This window comes from Nicotiana tabacum, chromosome 3 (genome assembly GCF_000715075.1).
Source record: "Nicotiana tabacum cultivar K326 chromosome 3, ASM71507v2, whole genome shotgun sequence".
Taxonomy (NCBI): domain Eukaryota; kingdom Viridiplantae; phylum Streptophyta; class Magnoliopsida; order Solanales; family Solanaceae; genus Nicotiana; species Nicotiana tabacum.
In genome coordinates, this window is record NC_134082.1 from 68,212,719 (window position 1) to 68,234,185 (window position 21,467).

The window sequence follows — 21,467 nt, forward strand, 5'->3', positions numbered from 1 at the left end:
ATACTGTTGATCTGCAATCCCTAGTCTTCAAAACTAGGGTAGCATGCTTACTGTTGCCTCGTTAAATAACTTGCCGTAAAACTCACTACCAGTCCAAGGAAAAAAGAGTGCAACATGTGCTTTCAAACCTAATCCTAAGATTTGACTTCCACCGAGTACCTTCATGGGTTAGTTCAAAGGGTAATAAATCATAAATAAGATTATTTTTTTGTACCTTAGCAGTAGTACCTCTTTAAGTGTGCCACATTCCAATTGTTGGGTAGTCGTACCCCATTTCCTGACTCGAGCTGGTATGAGTCTTACCCGATTATACCTGTGATTCTGTACAGTCCTTCCTTGTTCGGGCCTATTTTCTGTCATTCGGGTTCTTGGTATGTAGTGTAACTTTCCTCAGTACCAAGTCCTCAACTTGGAAGTGTCGAAGGTTTGCCCTTCGATTGTAGTATTCGTTGTTTTTGGGCTGCTAATAAGACTAGGGTGGCTTCTCACCTTTTGTCTAATAAATTTAATCTCGTAGACATGGCCTCGTCGTTTGATGTCTCTATGGCATATTGGAACCTTAGGCTCGGTTCCCCTACCTCTACCGGAATCAAGGCTTCTGCATTGTAGACTAGAGAGAATAGTGTTTCACCGGTACTCGACTTCGAAGTTGTTCGATACGCCCGTTAGACCTCGTGTAAAATTTATTTCAATTTTCATTTTGAGTCGGGCATTCTCTTCTTCAGGTTCTGGAGTATAGTTTTGTTTGATGACTCCGCTTGACATTCATACTTGGGTGGTAAGGTATTGATAAAATCTTTTAATTTTGTGTCTTCAAAAAACTTAGTAATCTTGCCGCCTATGAACTGCCTCCGGTTGTCACACGTAATCTCGACCACTACCCGAACTGGTATATTATATGATCCTAGATGAAGTTGATCACTTACTTCTCCCTACCTTTATCGAACGCCTGTGCTTCGAACCGCTTGGAGAAATAATCGATCATAAGTAAGATGTAATGGGCTGTGCCGGGTGCCTACTGCAAGGAACCTACGATTTCTATTCCCATTTCATGAACGACCAAGGTGAAAAGAATTGATGAAGCATATCCCCTTGTTGGTATATTATTGGGGCGTGCCTATAACATTCGTTACACTTCTAAACAAAGTCTTTCACGTCATTTTCCATCTTGTTCCAGTAATAATTGTCCTTGATCAATTTTCGAACCAAGGATTCTGCTCCCAAATGGTTTCTGCAAGTTCCCTCGTGTACTTCCCTCATAATCTAGTCGGTCTCTTAGGGACCCAAGCACATTCCTAATGGTCCGAAGAATGATCGTCAGTATATTTTTCCTTTATCCAAGCTAAACCTGGCAGCCTTAGTTCACAGGGCCCTCGATTCTTTGGGATCTGATGGTGGTTTACCTTTTTGAGGATAGTTTATGTATTTGTTTCTCCAATCCCAAGTCAAGCTTGTTGTGTTTACCTTGGCGCGACCTTCTTCTATCACCGAGATTGTCAATTGCACCACTGCTCCGGAATTGAATTCATCGGATTCGACTGACGACCATAGATTAGCCAACGCATCACCTCATTATCGTGGTCTTGGGGTACATGATGTAGTGTCCATTCCTTGAACTGATGTAATGTCACGTGCAACTTATCTAAGTATCTTCTCATCTAGTCTTCATTTACTTCAAATGTCCTATTGACTTTGTTAACAACATGGAGGGAGTCGCACTTGGCTTCGATTACTTCATCCCTCAGGCTCTTAGCCACTTCTAGACCTGCAATCATGGCCTCATATTCAACTTAGTTGTTAGTCAATTTCACAGTTCTAATAGACTGCCTTATTAAATTACCCGTGAATGGTTTTAATATCCCAAATTGGAACCTTTTGTGTTAGAAGCACCTTCTGTGAATAGGGTCCAGACCCCTGAGATAGTCCCCGAGGTAAGCAATAATTCTTTCTCAACCTCAGGGATCAAGGATGGCGTAAAATCGACTACGAAGTTTTCCAAAATCTGAGATTTTATAGCAATTTGGGGTTTGTACTCAATATCTTACCCACTAACTTCTACAACCCATTTTTTAGTCGACCTGAGAATTCGGGTTTACGCATAATATTCCTTAGAGGATATGAGGTCATGACATATATGGGGTGACATTAAAAGTATAGTTTTTGTTTCCTAGATGCGCTTAATAAGGCGAGCGCTAACTTCTCTAAGTGAGGATACCTCGTTTCAGCATCACCTAGGGTTCTACTAACATAAAAGATAGGAAATTACATACCTTTTTCTTCCTGTACTAGGATACCACTTACCGCGACCTCAGACACTACCAAGTAGAGGTATAACTGCTCGTTCGCCTTCAGGGTGTGCAACAAAAGATGGCTTGATAGGTATCATTTGAGTTCTTCTAAAGCCTGTTGACATTTTGGGGTCGAAGAGAAGCCATTATTTTTCTTTAGTAATGAGAAAAATTGGTGGCTTTTGTCCGATGACCTCAAAATAAATAGGCCCAACGCGGCTATCCGCCCGATCAGTCTTTGTACCGGCTTGATGTTGTTAACTATAGCGGTATCTTATATGGATTTTATCTTATCCGGGTTTATCTCTATACTATGGTTATACACCATGAAACCGAGGAACTTGCCCGAGCTGACTCCAAAGGCACACTTCTCCAGGTTCAACTTCATCTTGTATTTTCTCAATATATTGAATATTTCTTGTAAATGTTTCGAATGGTCCTCTGCTCGTAGGGACTTAACTAACATATCATCAATATAAACCTTCATTTATTTCCCTATTTGTTCCTCAAACATTCGGTTAATTAACATTGATACATGGCACCGGAATTTCTTAATCCAAAGAGCATTATGTTATAACAATAGTTGCCAAATTTAGCTATAAAAGAAGTCTTCTCTTCGTCACCCAGGTCCATCTATATTTGGTTGTATCCGAAATAGGCATCGAAAAAACTCAGCGTCTCATGCCCGGCCGTTGCATAGATCATTCAGTCGATGTTAGGCAAAGGAAAGGAATCATTCGCGCATGCCTTGTTCAAGTCCTTATAATCTACACACATTCTAAGTTTGTTTCACTTTTAGGTATGACCATATGTTAGCCAGCCAATTTAGGTATTTGACTTCCCGAGTAGAACCTATTTTCAAGTGTTTAGATACCTCGTATTAGATAGATGTGTATTTGATTTCAGACTGCGGCCTCCTCTTTTGTTTGACCGGGTGGAATTTTTGAACCAAGCTTAATTTGTGAGTTGTCACCTCCGGCGGTATCCAAGTCATATCTAAGTGGGCCCAAGCAAAATAATCGACTTTAGCTTTAAGAATATCAATGAGTTTTATCTTAAGCTTCGGGGTTAACCCCGTGCTCAAGTATATCTTGTTGTCCGGTAGATACTCGATCAATATGACCTATTTGAGTTCCTCGATCGTCGACTTTGAGGCATCAGTATCATCGGGTGCAATGAAGGATCTCGAGACCACGAAGTCATCTTCCACATTCATTGGGTATTTCTCCTACGTCTCCGGTTCGTCCGGGGTTGGGATCGGTGATTGTTATTTGACGCATTTCTCTTTGACCAACCCCTCACTTTTTGATGTCGCGACTGCTGGCACTGGGATCACGTCCTCAACAACGAACATCTCCTTTGTGGCTGGTTGTTCCCCGTAGACCATTTTTATATCGCTTGAGGTTAGAAAATTCAACGCTTGATGCAAGGTCAAATGCACCTCTCTCATGCTTTGAACCCATGGTCTCTCGAGCAAGGAATTGTATTACATGTCCCCCTCGATTACATAAAACTTTGTTTCCTATGTGGTCCCGGTCGTGTTGACCGGTAAGGTTATTTCACCTTTCATTATCTTGCATGCCATGTTTAATCCGTTCAATACTGAAATTGCCAGTATGATTTTGGTCCAATAATCCTAGTTGTTCCACGACTCTCCATCAAATGATTTTGGCTGAGCTTCCTAGATCGATTAACACACACTTAACTTGATATTTATTATTAAGTACAGATATACCAATGCATCATTGTGAGGTTGAATGTTTCCCTCGCCGTCCTCATCGCTAAACAAGATGGACCACCCTAAAATGTAGTCCGAGAATGTGTTTTCCCCTTGTGATAGAAACCTTGGTGCATTTTATCATTGGCCCTTCTGGGGCATCTACTCCCCCAATGATCATGCTGATCACATGTTCAGGCTCTTTCTGATCATTTTTTTTGTTGGTATCCCTTTTTTGATGTGATTTTTGGCACGCTCACTTAGAAAATATCGAAGATGCCCGTTGTTGAATAGACAAGCCATTTCTTCCCTTAGCTATCGACACTTCTCGGTCCTGTTACCATGGGTGACATGATATTTACATATCAAGTTGTGATCCCTCAATATGGGATCGAGCGAAGTGCCTTGGCCATTTGGTCTCATTGATGCGGCCGATGGCTGGCATTATACTCGCTGCATCCATGTCAAAGTTATATTTTAATACTCTCGGGTCTTCTCTGTCATCAAGTTATCTGTCAAAACTGTTTTTGCTCATCGAACCTTGGTTGTTAAGACCTTGGTCGCTTTTCCTATCATTCCTAGTTGGGTGGCGACTTGGTCCTTTTCCCCTTCTATCCGAGCTATATGGCTGGTTATCGACCTTGGGGTGGCCTCTCCTCCTAATCGACAATTCTTTTAGACATGTCATTTACTCTATTAGAATAAATGCACTTCGAGGGAGCCCCCAGTTGGTCATCGTCGACCCTGATCTTTGATTGGTATCTATTTTGAGCATCAGCCCAAGTAACCGCAGGGTACTTTACCAAATTTTGCTTCAATTGTGAAAAGCAACAAAACTGTGGGGGCTGGGTCCTTGAGTAAACACCTGAATGGACCAATAATTTGCAACAGGGAGAAGGTCCATCTATTACATCTTGAACCTCGACACGAACTCCCTAAGCATTTCGTTGTCCCTCTGGTTGACTTTGAACAAGTTCGATTTTCTCTTCTCAACCTCGATAGCACTGACATGGGCTTTAATGAAGGAATCTGCAAGCATTACAAATGAATCAATGGAATTTGGAGGTATGTTATGGTTCCATATCATTGATCTTTTTGATAAGGTTTCCCAAAACTTCTTCAGTAACACAGACTCGATCTCGTCGTCTACGAGGTCATTGCTTTTTTGTCACGACCGCAATTTTCCTATGTAGGATGTCGTGAGGGAACCTAGTCTCTTAGACTAGGTAAACCTAACATTTAATATTAACTTGAGAATAATTAACAAAAATACTAAAGCAAGACAAATAAACTCGTATAACATCCCGAAAGAGAATCTTAGCAATACACTTCCCAAAACCGGTGGAGTTGAGTCATAAGCTCTATAAAGTAAGCTAAAATGTCTACTACATTACTATCTGAATAAAAAATACAACAGTAATAAATGTAAAGGAAGGTGACTCCTAGGCCCGCAGATGCCGAGCAAGCATACCTTGAAGTATCCGTAAATAGCTAACTGTCGATCACTAACATCTAGCACGAGTAGACATACATGGATCTATACAAAAAGATGTGCAAAAGGGTAGTATGAGTACACCACAATGGTACCCAGCAAGTATCAAGCCTAACCTCGGTAGAGTAGTGACGAGGCCTGGTTAAGACACCTATTAGGATATAAATAAAAAATATGAAAACAAATTAAGGATAAATAATGAAAGGAAAAGAATAACTGATACGAAACAAGTGAGTATCATGAACTAATACCAGAATTGTAAGCATGGAAATAACGTAAAGAAATAAATTAAAGAGGACCACAATGACCATATACGAACAATAACTAATAGAACAAGGAAGAACAAAATAACAAGAAGTGTTCCCACCAAAACTGTCATGCCTCATCCCTGGGGGGGGGGGTGGCACCCGGTGTCGTGCTGGCCCGAGCAAACCACTCACTAACTCATGATTGTTCGACCAAAACTAGAACATACATAGGTTGAGTTGACTGAACTTATTCCTTTTGTAACTATCACCCGCCAACATGGCCACAACTCATAAGGTACAACTCTAAATGGGCAAACGTTGTATTAACGATCCGACATACTTAAAACATGAATACACATGGGTCGTCAAGGCCTCTAACATACTGTACATAATGAACATGTCTCTACAAAGCCTCTAAGAGTATTCAACATCAAATGGGACAGGGCTCCGGTCTACCTATATGTCCGTATCAATACTCTGACATGATGACTTATTGACTCGACTGCACTCTGAATAAAGTGGAGTCTTATCGATCCTTCGCTGAATGTTAAGTTCTTCTACTATGAGGGCTCGTCAAACTGATTATCTACACATGCAGGCATGGATGCAACATCCACAACAAAAAGGATGTTAGTACGAATAATGTATCGAGTACGTAAGGCATGAAAATTAGTATATAAAAGACATGGACGAAACATGGAGCAAAGGACTCAACCAGTAAGTCTGAGTAGCTTTGTGAATCAAGAAACATTTATAATGTCTTGCATATACATATAAATGTCATATAATGCTTAGGTTTATTCGTACATAACATCATCAAGCCTCTGAGGGCATCGCATCATATCATCTCAGCCTCTTTGGGCAAAATCATCAACGTATACCAACTGACTAGGTGGTTTTGCGTATATAACGTTGTAACCTTTCCCCATACCCCATATATATATAATATACGCGTAAATAATACCATCTTTCCATGGGTCAATGTACATGTATAAATGAATGCAATGCATAATGAAGTAGGTCAGTGAGATCTCTCGAAATGTCATAAGAGCAATATGCCTTCGGATAAACTTTATGAACTTACGTATTTTCCGAGAACCATGAATAGATGATATAATAATAGGACACAAGGGGAATCAAGAACATAGGTACCCCTAGTACTTCTATGAATAGAGTGATTTATGAAAGTTGCGTGTTATGGATCATGCCAAAAGAAAAGAAGGGATAGCCTTATCATACCTGGTCTTAACCTACTGTCTCAAAATCTCAACTTTTATGCACTTCACGATCTATGAAGTAACAAGAATAATACTATTGTCAGCCTTACGAACAATTCTCTTAACCGCATAATAGAATGTAACCAATTCTACAATGAAACAGACAATATTTCCCCTGTTCATATCATTCCCTCAAGCCTACCATAGTCAAGGTGACACAACAACACAAGCAGCAACTCCTACAACATGTTTTACAACCCAAACTATGATACAACGAGTAGCAAGCTCGGCTATGATTATAAAACATACTTCTCCAATATTTTCTTTCCTAAAAACACATATCAATGACAACTACAACTATATATCCATGTTTATCCAATGATTTCCAGCCACAACACAACTTAGAAAATTATCGAATAGCCGATACAACAACAACAACAACAACAACAACAACAACGTCAAAATGCTATTTTCCACTATTAATTTCATAATTCTCATGTTTTTGAGGTTTTTCCAAATAGGTTAAAGGCCTAGAGTTGTGACCATTACCTAGGTGTTTGCCTAATGGTATAAGGACGTTAATGCTTGTTTTGTTGATTGGGAGTGTATTATAGCTCTCAACATTATAGTATCCACTCAATACCTCTCGGTTAGATAGTGATTTTGCCCAATTTTCTTTCTCAAGTCCAAATAGGTATCAGTTAGATAGTTGATATGAGCTCAAGTCGGGTCCTTACTATCTGTAGTTTGAACCATTTTAATTAGGTTAATTAGTCTCTCAATTAACCCAATTCTTTGTTAGTTAAGTTATCCTAGACTAGGTCCCTCTTTGTCAAGTAGAGACTAAGTCACACAGGCATGATCAATATTTACAACCATTAATTCTACAATTGAAGCATAAACTAAGCTAAATAATCAACACCCAATTATAAACAAATATTAAATTAATCACCCATAAGATTTACACACTAGGGTTGGTTCACAAACCTAGTAAAAGTATATCTACTCATAATAGAAATTATAGAAAATAGAGAAGGAAAACTAATTAAACTCATAATGGAAGATTAAAATGATGAACTCTAGTATGAAAATAACCAAATATGCTAAAACTTCCTAAAATAGTAAAAGAAAACGGCTACAACATCTTTTGAACTTCAAACTTCACCTAATTTTGTGAAACTCGTCTATTTATTCAGGGCCAAAAATTGCGGACAAAAATACCCCCGGGAGGTTCTGCGGCCGCACAATTCCATGTGCGGTCCGCAGATTTATTTAGCTGGCAGAAAGAGCAGTTCTGCAGCCGCACATTTCTAAACTGTGGCCGCAAGGCAAACTTCTGTGGCCACACAATTCTTGTGCGTTCCACATTTCACCAAGGCTTTAGGACTTGGTCTTCTGGCATATACTCTACACTCTGTATCTTTGTCAGTAAAAAACCTAGCTCTGCGACTACAACTATGTGTGGTACACACATTTCTGAAAGTCCTATTGGATTTTGCTTCTTGGTTTGCGGACGCAGATGGAATTCTGTGGTTTGCAATTTCTTCTACGACCGTAGAATTCCTTCCGCAGATCGCACATTTTTGCTTTTGTGCCCTTTATTGCCTTGTGCTTGGGGACACTCTTTTTGAGTCAGATTTCATCTTGATATACCAAACTTCCAGCATTCTTGCAATTTGCACCATTTCATTAGTTTCGGGAACACAGTTCGATACTTTTGAACTAAAACAACAGTTGAAAGGTGCTAATAAGCAGTCAAAATCCCCACTTATCATCTCCCTCAAACTAAGTCTTTCCTTGTCCCCAAGCATATAAATTGTTTCCCACCTCCAAAAGTTAAGGGTATTTCAGCGAGTCAAAGGTGAGTCATTCACATATCAGTTGGGACGAACAATTATCCATACTACTCATATATTTTCAACAAGTTGACAAGTTAATTATTCATGCGCATATAGTTCTAATGTGACATTTGAGCTTCAAGAATTGAATTTACTCATCAAGGACTCTTGCTCTATCATGTAGGCCATGGTGGAATCCAAACTCTTCCTACTCTACTATCCATCTTCCAAGCTCACTTTAGAAATTTAGTACTTAATACAAAGATTTATGAAGGATTCACTCATCTCTCACAAGAGAATGTCATAAGTACGGCTTCAAGTACCATAGGCTTGCCCCTCATGTCGATCGCCACTACTGTAAGGTCACTCGGCTTGAAATCATGTAGGACTTCTTTCGAAATGTAATGAAAGCTTTTGGATTAAGGTCGGATACAATATGTGTAAGTGGTTACACCTTTCCTTAAGCACTCCATCTTTAATTTCTCAGCTAATACTTGCCAATTCTTAGAGGCAATTTCTTTTCATTGGGGTCTAGAGAGACTTAACATCACTCTTTCTTGATAATTTCACTCTTTATCTCCCTTTTTTGATTTCTCAATGCTTAGGATCATTACCTCTTTTTGAATCTATTCAACCCTTTCACTAATTCACTTTTTTGCATTTTTTCGTTCTTTTCTTTTCTTGCTTTCTCTTCTCATAGAGATCATTTCTTTTCTCTTTTTGTGCCTTGATAAATTTTTCAACTTCCTCATCACTCCCCCAAAGTTATGTTTTAAGCCATTTGTTTCACAAGAGTGCTAAGGAAAGTTCGGGTGCCAAGAGAGGGTCACGATAAAACGGGTAAAGGCTTGTAACATAGTTATCATATGAGAAAGGCTAGAGGCTCGATGGGTTTGACTAGGGATAATGACATTGGATGGAAATAGAAAACTCAGATGGGCCAAGGAATGCCTACAATCACTTCTTAAACCAAGGAAAACTTAGGATTTTGCCTTATAACACATTCGGGGCGAGTTCTAGACCCTTCACACGGATACTTGGACTAGCAATAATCATCTCACCCTCATGCAACTAGATTGTAAACAAGGATAGAGTCGAGGTCCCACAACGACCGCATTCAATTTTGAAGATCACTATGGTCCAATTAAACTACTCCATAACTGCTAAAGTCAACACAAGAGTCACAAAATCACTAACTAGAGCTATTTCTTTTAAAAGCCTTGTCTCTAACCATAAGCACGTAGTTAAGTGTGTTGGTGCCAAATAAAGCATGTTTGACTCTTCGAGCATGACTTGATTAGGTCTTTTTATTCACTACTATTACTATTATTACCTAAATACAAAATACACTCATTCCCTTAAAAGGGTTATCACGCCATCCATCAGTTGGACAAGCCACCTGGTTCACTCAACAACTACCTTTGGAAAGAACCGTGACATTAAGAAAACAAAAGGCTTATTGTCTACTAAAATGTAAAAATAAGCTATTATATCAAACAAGAACTAATAACGAAACAAAAATAAAGAAGCTAATAAGCAAAAACTACTGAAGATAGAATGAATATACATAATGAGAGAGAGAGAGAGACAATTTACATAATAATAAAAGAGAGAATAATATCAAGCTCTTACAGGCCAAATGTCTCAGAATGTATCAAATATAACAAATAAACTCCACCCCCCAAATAAAGATAAGCATTGTCCCCAATGCTTAACAAATTAAGAGTAAAAGAGGGAAAAAAGTGAAGAAAACTCCCTATAGCTCATTGGACATCTCCGTGTCTCCATCAATGTCATCGCCCTCTGGCTCGACCAACTAGATCTCAACATCAACGACTCTAGGTGTGGCCGGGTTGGCGAACATTTCACACACTATCTCAGCAGCATCAGTAGCAAGGTCTGGCTCATCAGGCTGGCCAGCTAGTGCTACCGGTGCAAATGGGATCGAAAGATCTGGTGCCGACTAGTGCGGGTTAAGTAACATGTCAAATGGAAGGTCTCTGGCTGTAGCAATTCTGTGCACCTTCTTCCGAAGCTCATCAACTGACTTTGTGCTGGCCTGGGATTTCCGCAACTTCTTTACTTCTTTTCCAGGCTCTTCGATCATTGGCCCGTATTTTACCAAGGCAGCCATAATATTTTTCTAGTTCTCTAGGAGCTTATTCAATGTCTTTTCGATGGTAGGGGGAAACTGAGGTGCCTGAACAAAAACTACACTGCAACAGTACTAGATAAGTCAGATAGCTTTGTAGTGGCTATCTGCATCCAGTTATTGAGACTCACCAATGTCTCGGAGACTCGCTCTGCAGAAAGTGGGATAGTATGCATTGGAACCAGCTTCAAAGCCAGAGTGGAAGCTATACTAGGAGTTGTAGATGGTGGTGGAGCCAAAGCTGCGGCACTGGAGGAAGGCTCGCCGAAGTGGATGGAACATCAACTGTCTCAGTAACTACCATGACTGGTTCATCAGACATGCCTATGGTGGTAGAAGGCTGACCTTTTCTCTTCATGTTTTTTGCATCCATTAGTGAGTACCAAGAGAATGGTTTCGTTGGCGGCACCTTTGTATCATAAACCCACGGCTCTACCCTCATATCCGTACAATATTATTTAATGGTGTTTGGATACAAGTAGGATCAGTCATTCTGTAAAGCAATCACTAATATATTGGTTGACATCACGACACCCACATTGATAGGGTACCCAGCCATAATAGAAATAACCAAATCTTCCTGAGGGATCGACGGGTGAGTCTCATTATGGCTCGAGTCTAGTCTGCTGCACACAAGTGTCTGCCACCCCTTTGCCTCAAAGCTCAAGGAGCTCTGGTGGATAGGAACTCCAACATTAATCCATAGTGCTAGTATCCCTAGGGCTACTAGAATCTCTGCTAACCAAGGACGTGCTGCATGTTGCATTTCATACTTTTCCAAATATTTCTTCGCTCAACATCTTCGAACAGCAAGTATGTGTTGATTGTATGCTGATCAAATTTAACTTTTAGGTTACGCACTTTGGTTACCTTTGTCCCCTTTTTGTTATATGCCATAATGGTGTAGAATTCCTGGACAAGGTACTCCTCTTCATCCGCTACGCTCCGAGTAAACCACATCCGCTCCTTGCATTCCTGAACTGTCTCAAAACAGATGGGTTGTACCTCTCCAAATCTGTCAATAAGAACTATCGCTCAAGTATTAGAAACCTCGTCGGCCACCGTGTGCGGAAACTAGTGAAAGCTGCCAGGCAGATGAATCAGACCTCCCAAACCTATTTCTTCTTTGTTCTTTCAAGCCCGAAAGCTGTAGCATCTCCCCCTCTGCCATCATCAGGGATATCCTTGACGAGTGCATCATGTGTATAGAGACTGGTGAGGCCGAAGGCTCGGAAGCCTAACTAGCACTTTTCAATCCCTCAAAAGTGTTGTGAAATGAGGACGGATAGTCCCTGAGTTGAAATTCCCCTTGCATCCTTGACTGTACGGCCGAATTCTCTTGAACAGAGGTTGAATTTCCCTATGATGCTTCCTTACATGGGGTATATGAACTCGTATCGGAGAGGTTTTCACCTCTCCCTCTTTTGGCTATAATCTTTTTCTAATTTCCTTTGTTGGGGCGAGGGTTAAGGCCCTCTTGCCTCGCCCCCGAGAAGGTTCACTTCTCCATTTAGATGTGTCGCTGTATTCTCTAGATCAAACCATTGTCTGTATCAAACAAAAGGCATTATTAGTTGCAATTCAATGCTCAGACGTACACATGAGATATACAAGTAAGCTATAAACTAGAAGACAATGAGAAGGTACACATTCAAAATAGACTTGTAGGAACAAGATCTACGGTCTGCACAATTTTCTTGCAGTTGCAGATGATGATTTGCGGACCACACATATTTGTTTTTTGGGCCTAAAAGTCAAGTGCAATCCTCACAATTCCACTTGCGGATTCACCTCTGAGACCCAACGAATTCCAACTCTTTGATGATAGAGAATTGACTGATGTGTGGCCGCAACACAATTTCTGTGGTCTGCACAATTAGACCTGCGACCGCACATTTGCGTCAAAAAGTGTAGACTCTCTGATGATAGTAAAAGGGTTGTTCTGCATCCGCGATAGGAAATCTGCGGTCCGCAAATTTTATCTTGTGGCCATAGATCCCTTCTTTCACTAATTTGCCCTAAAATCACTATCTTCAAACCGCACAATTTCAATTGCGACCACAGAATTCAAAAATAACGAACAATCTAATTTTTCTATCTAGGTGTTGCAATTTTGTGCAAATTTTGACATGGTAACATCATAGAGGCACAAAAATATGTTTACCTAGTCTCCATAGAGCATGTATTAGTTAACCTATTACAGATTTACCCCTACATGGCTACACAGTTGAATTCTAACGAAATGCGACCTAAAAATGACTTAAATATCTACAAATTATAAGAAAAATATTAACAAGAAATTGAAGCATACTAGATGAATGAGTGTAATTAGTGAAAGATCATGTTATCTATGTGTGTGGACAGATAGAATCACCAAGGAAGTTTTTTTTCTTTTTTACAGTGCACAAATTTTTGTTTAGAAGTTGAAAAAACGTAACCCTTACCTTGCTCTTCTATTTTATACTTATGGTTTACAAAAGGGGAAGAATGTCGAGTGCGGCCGCACATTTTCATGTGCGGTCCGCACTTTGTTACATGGGGCTTCATTTTAGTTCTCCATCTATGGTTCGCAAAATTTTGTGTGCGGCCGCAGATTTTCATGTTGCGGCCACAAATTTTCTGTGCGGTCGCACATCGACCCTTTCTATGAAAGATTAAACTATAGAGAGTTGACATATTCAACCTCTCATTTGTGCGGTCTGCAAGCTAATTGTGCGGACGCAATGCACTTTTGCTGTAGCAACCATAAATATGCAGTCCGCACAATTCAACTACGGTACGCACTTCTTTCAACACTTAGCCAGATTTTTGCCCACAATTCCTATAAGTCACACTCAGCCCTATAGCACAGTTCAAATCAAGTTAAAACAAAAATATAACTTAACAACCAAAGGAAAAAAGGAAAAGAAACATGGGTTGCCTCCCAAGAAGCGCCTGATTTAATGCCGCAGCAACGATGCTGAATACCATCAATTAAAAATGAATGACCGCCACGACGAGGCTGTCACCAACTTTTCCCAAATAGTGCTTCACCCAGTGACCATTGACTCGAAATACTTCATTGTTTTTGTTCTTAAAGTCCAACGCACCAAAAGGTGTCACACCCACAATTTCAAAAGGACCACTCCATTTAGACTTTAACTTTCCGGAAAATATCCTTAACCTTGAGTTGAACAATAATAGAAGATTTCCCACCTTGAACTCTTTGTTCAAATGTATTTGTCATGAAGATATTTCATCTTTTCTTTATACAAGTACGAACTTTCATAAGCATGGTACCAAAACTCATTTAATTCATTCAAATGTGCAACCCTCAAATTAGCAGATACATCCCAATAAAGATTCAACTTCTTTAGAGCCCACATGGCCTTGTGCTCAAGTTCCACCGAAAGGTGACAAGCTTTCCTGAACACAAACCGGTATGGTGACATTCTGATAGGTGTTTTGTAAGCCGTCCGATAAACCCATAATGCATCATCAAGCTTCTTGGACCAATCCGTCCGATTAGTATTCACCGTTTTAGAAAAAATACTCTTTATTTGCTGGTTGAAGATTTCCACTTGACCACCAGCTTGTGGATGATAGGGAGTCATGACTTTATGAGTCACACCATACTTCCCAAGTAAAGTATCAAAAGCTTTGTTGCAAAAATGTGACCCCTCATCGCTTATAATAGCCCGCGGAGTACCAAATCTTGTGAAAATATTATTCTTCAAGAATGCCACCATGTTTCTCGCCTCATTGTTTGGTTGAGTAATGGCCTCAACCCATTTGGACACATAATCTACCGCGACCAAGATGTAGGTGATTCCACAAGAACTCAGAAAAGGACCCATGTAGCCAATATCCCCACACATAAAAAATATTGATCTCCAAATGGTAGTGATTGGCATTTCATTTTTCTTTGAGATTCCAACGACCCGTTGACATTCATCACATGTTTTTACTAACTAACTTGCATCCTTGTAAAGAGTGGGCTAATAGAAGCCGCAACTATGAACTTTTGCCACCGTTCTTGCTCCACCATGATGACCACCATATGGCGAAGAATGACAAGCCCCAAGAATTTCACATTGCTCTTCTTAAGGTACATATCTTTTAATCACCCTATCCGTACAAATCTGGAAGAGGTATGGCTCATCCCAATAATAATCTTGACAATCCCTTTTGAGCTTCTTCCTTCGGTTTGAAGAGAACTTCTCTGGAATAATTCCACACGAAAGAAAAATTTCTAGATCTGCGAACCATGGCACCTCTTTCATTGAAATAGCCAAGAGTTTCTCAATGCGGAAGGAGTCATTGATTTAAGGCCATCATGTGACCTCCCCTCCTCCTCTAAATGAGACAAGTGGCCTGCCACTTGGTTTTCACTCACTTTTATATTTTGGATATCAATGTCAAACTCTTGCAACAAAAGCACCCATCTCATCAACCGAGCTTTAGAGTCCTTCTTGCTCATAAGATAACGAAGTGCCGCATAATCCGTGTGGGCAATGACTTTTTCACCCATCAAGTACGGGCAGAACATCTCAATTGAAAATACAATGGCAAGGAGCACTTTCTCCATAACGGTATAATTGAAATGGGCACTATTCATTGTCTACTAGAAAAGTAGACCGGATGAATAAACTTGTTGATGTGTTGCCCCAAAACTGCCCCAAACACTACGTCACTTGCATCACACATGAGTTCAAAATGGACACTCCAATTTGGAGCGGTGGTGATGGGAGTAGTTTTCAACTTGAACTTAAATAATTCAAAAGCTGTCATGCAATCATCACTGAAGTTAAACCTATCATCCTTCTCGAGAATCTTGAACAACGGGTTCACCATCTTAGAGAAATCTTTGATGAAACACAGGTAAAACCCTGCATGACCTAAGAAACATTGCACACCTTTCACTGAAGTTGGAGGTGGAAGTTTAGAAATCACCTAAATCTTTTCCTTTTCAACTTCAATTCTATTATTTGAGATTTATTGGACAAGGACAATGCCTTCCTCAACCATGAAATGACACTTCTCCCAATTGAGTGCCAAGTTTGTTTCTTCAGATCTTGCAAATACTTTATCCAAATTTGCAAGACAGTCATCAAAAGAATGTACAACCATCGAGATGTCATCCATGAAAACTTCAAGGTAGTCCTCTACCATGTCCGTAAAAATAGCCATCATAGAACTTTGAAAAGTCATCGATACATTGCACAAACCAAATGGCATCCACTTGAAAGCACTCATACTATAGGGACATGTAAATGTTGTTTTCTCTTGATTTTTCAGAGCAATAAGAATTTGGTTGTAGCCCAAATACCCATCAAGAAAGTAATAGAAAGCACGTTCGGCCAATCTATCAAGCATTTGATCTAAGAAAGGAAGTGGAAAGTGATCCTTCCTTGTGACTTTGTTGAGCTTGCGATAGTCCATACACACTCTTTAATCGGTCACCGTTCTTGTAGGAATCAACTCATTCTTGTCATTGGTGACCACTATCATGCTGCCCCCCCTTCTTTGGGACACATTGGATCGGAGAAGTCCACAAACTATCAGAGTTGGGATATACAACCCCGGCATCCAACCACTTGATAATCTCCTTTTTGACAACTTCTTACATAGCCTCATTGAGTCTCCATTGATGTTAAATAGAAGGTTTCGTGCCATCTTCCAAGTTGATCTTATGCATGCAAAATGTGGTTATTATCCCTTGAATATCTGCCAAGGTCCACCCAATAGCCTTCTTCCTCATTTGAAGCACCGCCAAAGTGGAATCAACTTGCACATTAGTCAAACAAGAGGAAAGAATAACCGGTAAGTAGAACAAGGACCAAGAAATTCATGCTGAAGATATGGAGGCAATGGCTTTAACTCCAAGGTAGGGGGCTCTTCAATAGAAGACTTGGTAGAAGAAGCTGTCGTATTTTCAAGATCCAAGGATAATTTTCGGGGTGCATAGTTGTACGACCCCATTCCTTGCAAAGAGTTCACACATTCCATAAAGCCATCCATCTCGTCATCATCAAAGTTGAGCAAGACGGCCTCCAACGTATCACCAATATTGATTGTAGCACTTGTTTTATCAACAAAAACATCAGTCACAAAATCCACAAACGAGCACACATCATTGCTATTTAGTTTCCACATTGACTTACACACATGGAAAACCATTTTTTCAATAGCCACTTGGAAGGTAAGTTATCCGGCTTCAGCATCACAAAGAGCCTTTCCCGTAGTAAGGAAAGTTCTCCCAAGAATAATTGGCACCTCATAATCAACTTTACAATCTAAAATGACAAAATCCATTGAAAGAATCAATTTATCAACACGAAACAAGACATCTTCAATCACTCCCAAAGGTCTCATCATAGTACGATCGGCCATTTGCAATATCATAGAGGTAGGTCTTGGTTATCCAATTCCCAGAGTATTGAAAACCAAATAGGGCATCAAATTGATACTCGCCCCAAGATCACAAAGAGCTTTAGAACACTCGACACTTCCAATTGTACAGGGAATCGTGAAAGCACCGAGATCCTCAGACTTAGGAGCCATTGAATGCACAACTGCACTCATTTGATGAGTGACTTTAATAGTTTCAAAATTCATTGACCGCTTCTTTGTCATGAGATCCTTCATAAACTTTGCATAACCTGGCATTTTCTCCAAAGCTTCAACTAATGGCACATTGATTGAGAGACTCTTCATCATTTGAATGAACTTCTTGAATTGATTCTCATCATTTTTCTTGGCAAGTCTTTGAGGGTATAAATGTGGATGCTTAGGAAATGATGCATTTGCCTTTTGCACTACCAGCTTCAGTATGTCAATAATGTGATCCCTATACGAGTTCACCTCCTCTTGAGTATCTTCCAAATTATCATCAATAAGAATCCAAACTTCATCATTTGATTACACCATATTGTTTGAGACCTCTTCTTCTTGCACCACTTGCTCATCATCCACAAGTTGCCTTTAACTTGAGGTGGATGCATTCACACCTATTCCAGTTCTTGTAGTAATATCCATGCCATGCCACGTGTTGTTTCCACCCTTTGGGTTTGCTACCCTGTCACTTAGTAGTGCCCCCTTAGGACAAGAATTTAGAGCTTGAGAGATTTGCCCCATTTGAACTTCTAAGTTGCGGATTAATGTGTTGTGTGAGGCAAGTTGGGCATCCAAATCGGCATTCTTTTCCATCATATGCTTGAACATATTCTCAATACTCCCCATCTCATTGTTTGAAGAACTTGGACTATGTGAAGGATAAGGAGGTGGGTTGATTGATTGTTGATACATTGGGGGACTTTGAAAACCCGACCCCCGATTGCCTTGATTATTGTTCCATCCGCCTTGATTGTTACCCCCTTCTCCAATTTCATTGATTATATCCATTCCAATTTCCTTGATTGTTGTTGTTATGCCAATTCCCTAGATTGTTGCCACCACTCCAATTTTATTGGTTGTTAGAATTCTAATTGCCTTGATTTTTTTGAGGTCGCCATTGTTGTTGGTTTGGGCCTTGGAAGTTATTTCTTGGCCCTTGAATGTTGTTCACACATTGCACCTCCACTTCTTGTTCATTGTAAGAATCATCTTTATCAAAACCATTATCCTCTTGCACATAATTCTCCACTCGAATTTGCACTTGTGTAAGCTTGGTCCTTCTCTTGTTGACCATCATGTTCACCCCTTCCATGGCATTGACTTGCTTAGGATTTTGCATTTGATGAAGTTGAGCCTTTGCTAGTTGATTCATGGTAGTAGTCAATTTGGCAATGGCTTGCCAATAGTCATGCAACTCTTTATGGAGTTGGATCATATTCGAATTACCTTGTGGAAGATTAGCCCGGAATTGCCATGCCGATGATGTTCCGCCGTTTCATCAAAAATCTAGCATGCCTCTGCATAAGGCGTACTCATAGAATTCCCATCGGCAAGTTGATTCACTACACATTGGTTGGTTGTGTTAATCCCACGATAGAAGGTTTGTTAAATCATGTTTTCTATCATATCGTTGTTGCGACATTCCCATAGCATTGTTCTATACCGCTCCCATATCTCGTATAGTGGTTCATTCGGCTCTTGCTTGAATACCAAAATCTCATCTCGAAGTGTAGCCATATGCCCGGGAGAGAAGAACTTAGCAATAAATTTCTCTGCCAACTCATCCCAAGTATGAATGGAATGGTTTGGTAGTCGTTCCAACCAATCTAAAGCTTTCCCCCATAGAGAGAAGGAAAAAAGCCTTAGCCTCAATGCATCCTTGGTGACATGTGTTTCTTTTCTCCCCTAACAATTGTCCACAAACCCATTCAAATGTTTATATGCATTTTGACTTGGAGAACCAATGAAGAAACCTCGTTGCTCTAGCAAAGTGAGAATCACATTGGTGATTTCAAAGTTTCCTGACCTAATATAGGGATGGACTATTGCACTAGCATATCCTTTATTGGGTAACACCCAATGTGGATCCGCTCGTGGTAGAGGTGGGGGTGGAGCGGGGACATTGTCATGAGGCACCCGGCCTCTTCCATTGGCTTGAAGTCCAAGAGAAACCTCATCAACTTGCTCATCGTCGACGTCCACATCCCCCAACGGCATATTTCCGAGTTCATTGTTTGCCCCTATATTTGTACCTAAAATTGTTTCTCACAAGTTAGTAATGATGGAAGAAAAAGAAGATGACAAACCCAAATATATAGCTAACACCATTTTAACTCCCAAGCAACGATGCCAAAAATTGATAACATCCACAACACAGCTCAATGAGAGATATAATACGGTCGTATGCAATAATAATTACCTAACTAGGAGTCGAGGTCAAATTCACTGGGAGTTATGAGGGGTGTTAGAGGTATATATTTGAAATAAGCAATTGGGTTATCTAGATTGCACTTCCACAACACAATTTTGTTTACTACTTCTATTGTTACTCTAATAAATGTAGCTAAAGAGAATAGACTAGAGATAAATATTTTTGAGGTTTTTTCAAATCTATTAAAGGCCTAGGACTGTGACCATTACCTAGGTGTCTGCCTAATGGGATAAAGATGTTGATGCTTGTTTTGTTGATTGGACTCTACAATACCCACTGAATACCGCCCGGTTAAAGAGTGATTTTACCCAATTTGGCTTTCTCAAGTCTAAATGGGTATCAATTAGACAGTGGATATGAGCTCAAGTCAAATCCTTACTTTACTACTTCTAGTTTGAACCTTTTTAATTATCTTAATCAATCTCTCAATTTACCCAATTCATTATTAGCTAAGTTATCCTAGATTAGGTCCCCGTTCTCAAGTAAAGACTAAGTCAAATAGGCATGAATCAATGTTTGCAACATTTATTCTACAATTGAAGCATAAACTAAGCTATATAATCAACATGTAATCATAAATAAATATTAAATTAATCACCCATAAGGTTTACACATTAGGGTTGGGTAACAACCCTAGTGAAAGTCTAGCTACTAATAATAGAAATTAGAAAAAATAGAGAAGGAAAACTAACTAAACTCGTAATGGAAGATTAAAAAGATGAAATCTAGTGTTACAATACCCAAATAAGCTAAAACTTCCTAAAATAGTAAAAGAAAAAGGCTACAATAGCTTTTGAAGTTCAACTTGACCTAATTTTGTAAAACTAGTCTCTTTATACATGGCCATAAATCGCAGACAAAAATACCCATCGGGAAGTTTTACGGCTACACAATTGCGTTCCGCGAATTTCTTTAGCTGACTGGAAGAGGAGTTCTGCATCTGCACATTTCTGAACTGCGGTCGCAAGGCAAACTTCTACGGCCGCACAATTCTTGTTTTTTCTGCACTTCACAAAGGCTTCAGTACTTGGACTTCTTTCATATTCTCTGAACTTTGCATCTTCGTTAGTAGAAACCTGGTTCTGCGGTCGCACAATTCACGTGCGATCGGCACATTTTTTAAAGTTCTGATGGATTTTGCTTCTTTGTTTGTGGCCACAGAATTCCTTTTGCGGACAGCACATTTTTGCTTCTGCGCCCTTTATTTCCTTGTGCTTGGGGACACTCCTCTTTTAGTCGGATTTCATCTTGATAGGCCCAACTTCCAGCATTCCTGCAATTTGCACCATTTTATTAGCTTCGAGAACACAATTCGATACTTTCAGACTTAAACAAAAGCTAAAAGGTACTAGTAAGCAGTAAAAATCCCCCCTTATCAAGGACTCAACCTGTAAGTCTGAATTGCTCTATGAGTCATGAAACATTTATAATGTCATGCATATGCGTATAAATGTCATATAATGCTTAGGTCTATGTGTACATAATATCATCAAGCCTCTGAGGGCATCCCATCATATCATCTCAGCCTCTGTGGGCGAAATCCTCAATGTGTAGAAACTGATCAGGTGGTTTTTGCATATATAACGATGTAACCTTTCCCCATATCCCATATACATATAATATACACGTATATAACACCATCTAGTCATGGGTCAATGTACATGTATAAATGAAGGCAATGCATAATGAAGTAAGTCAATGAGATCTCT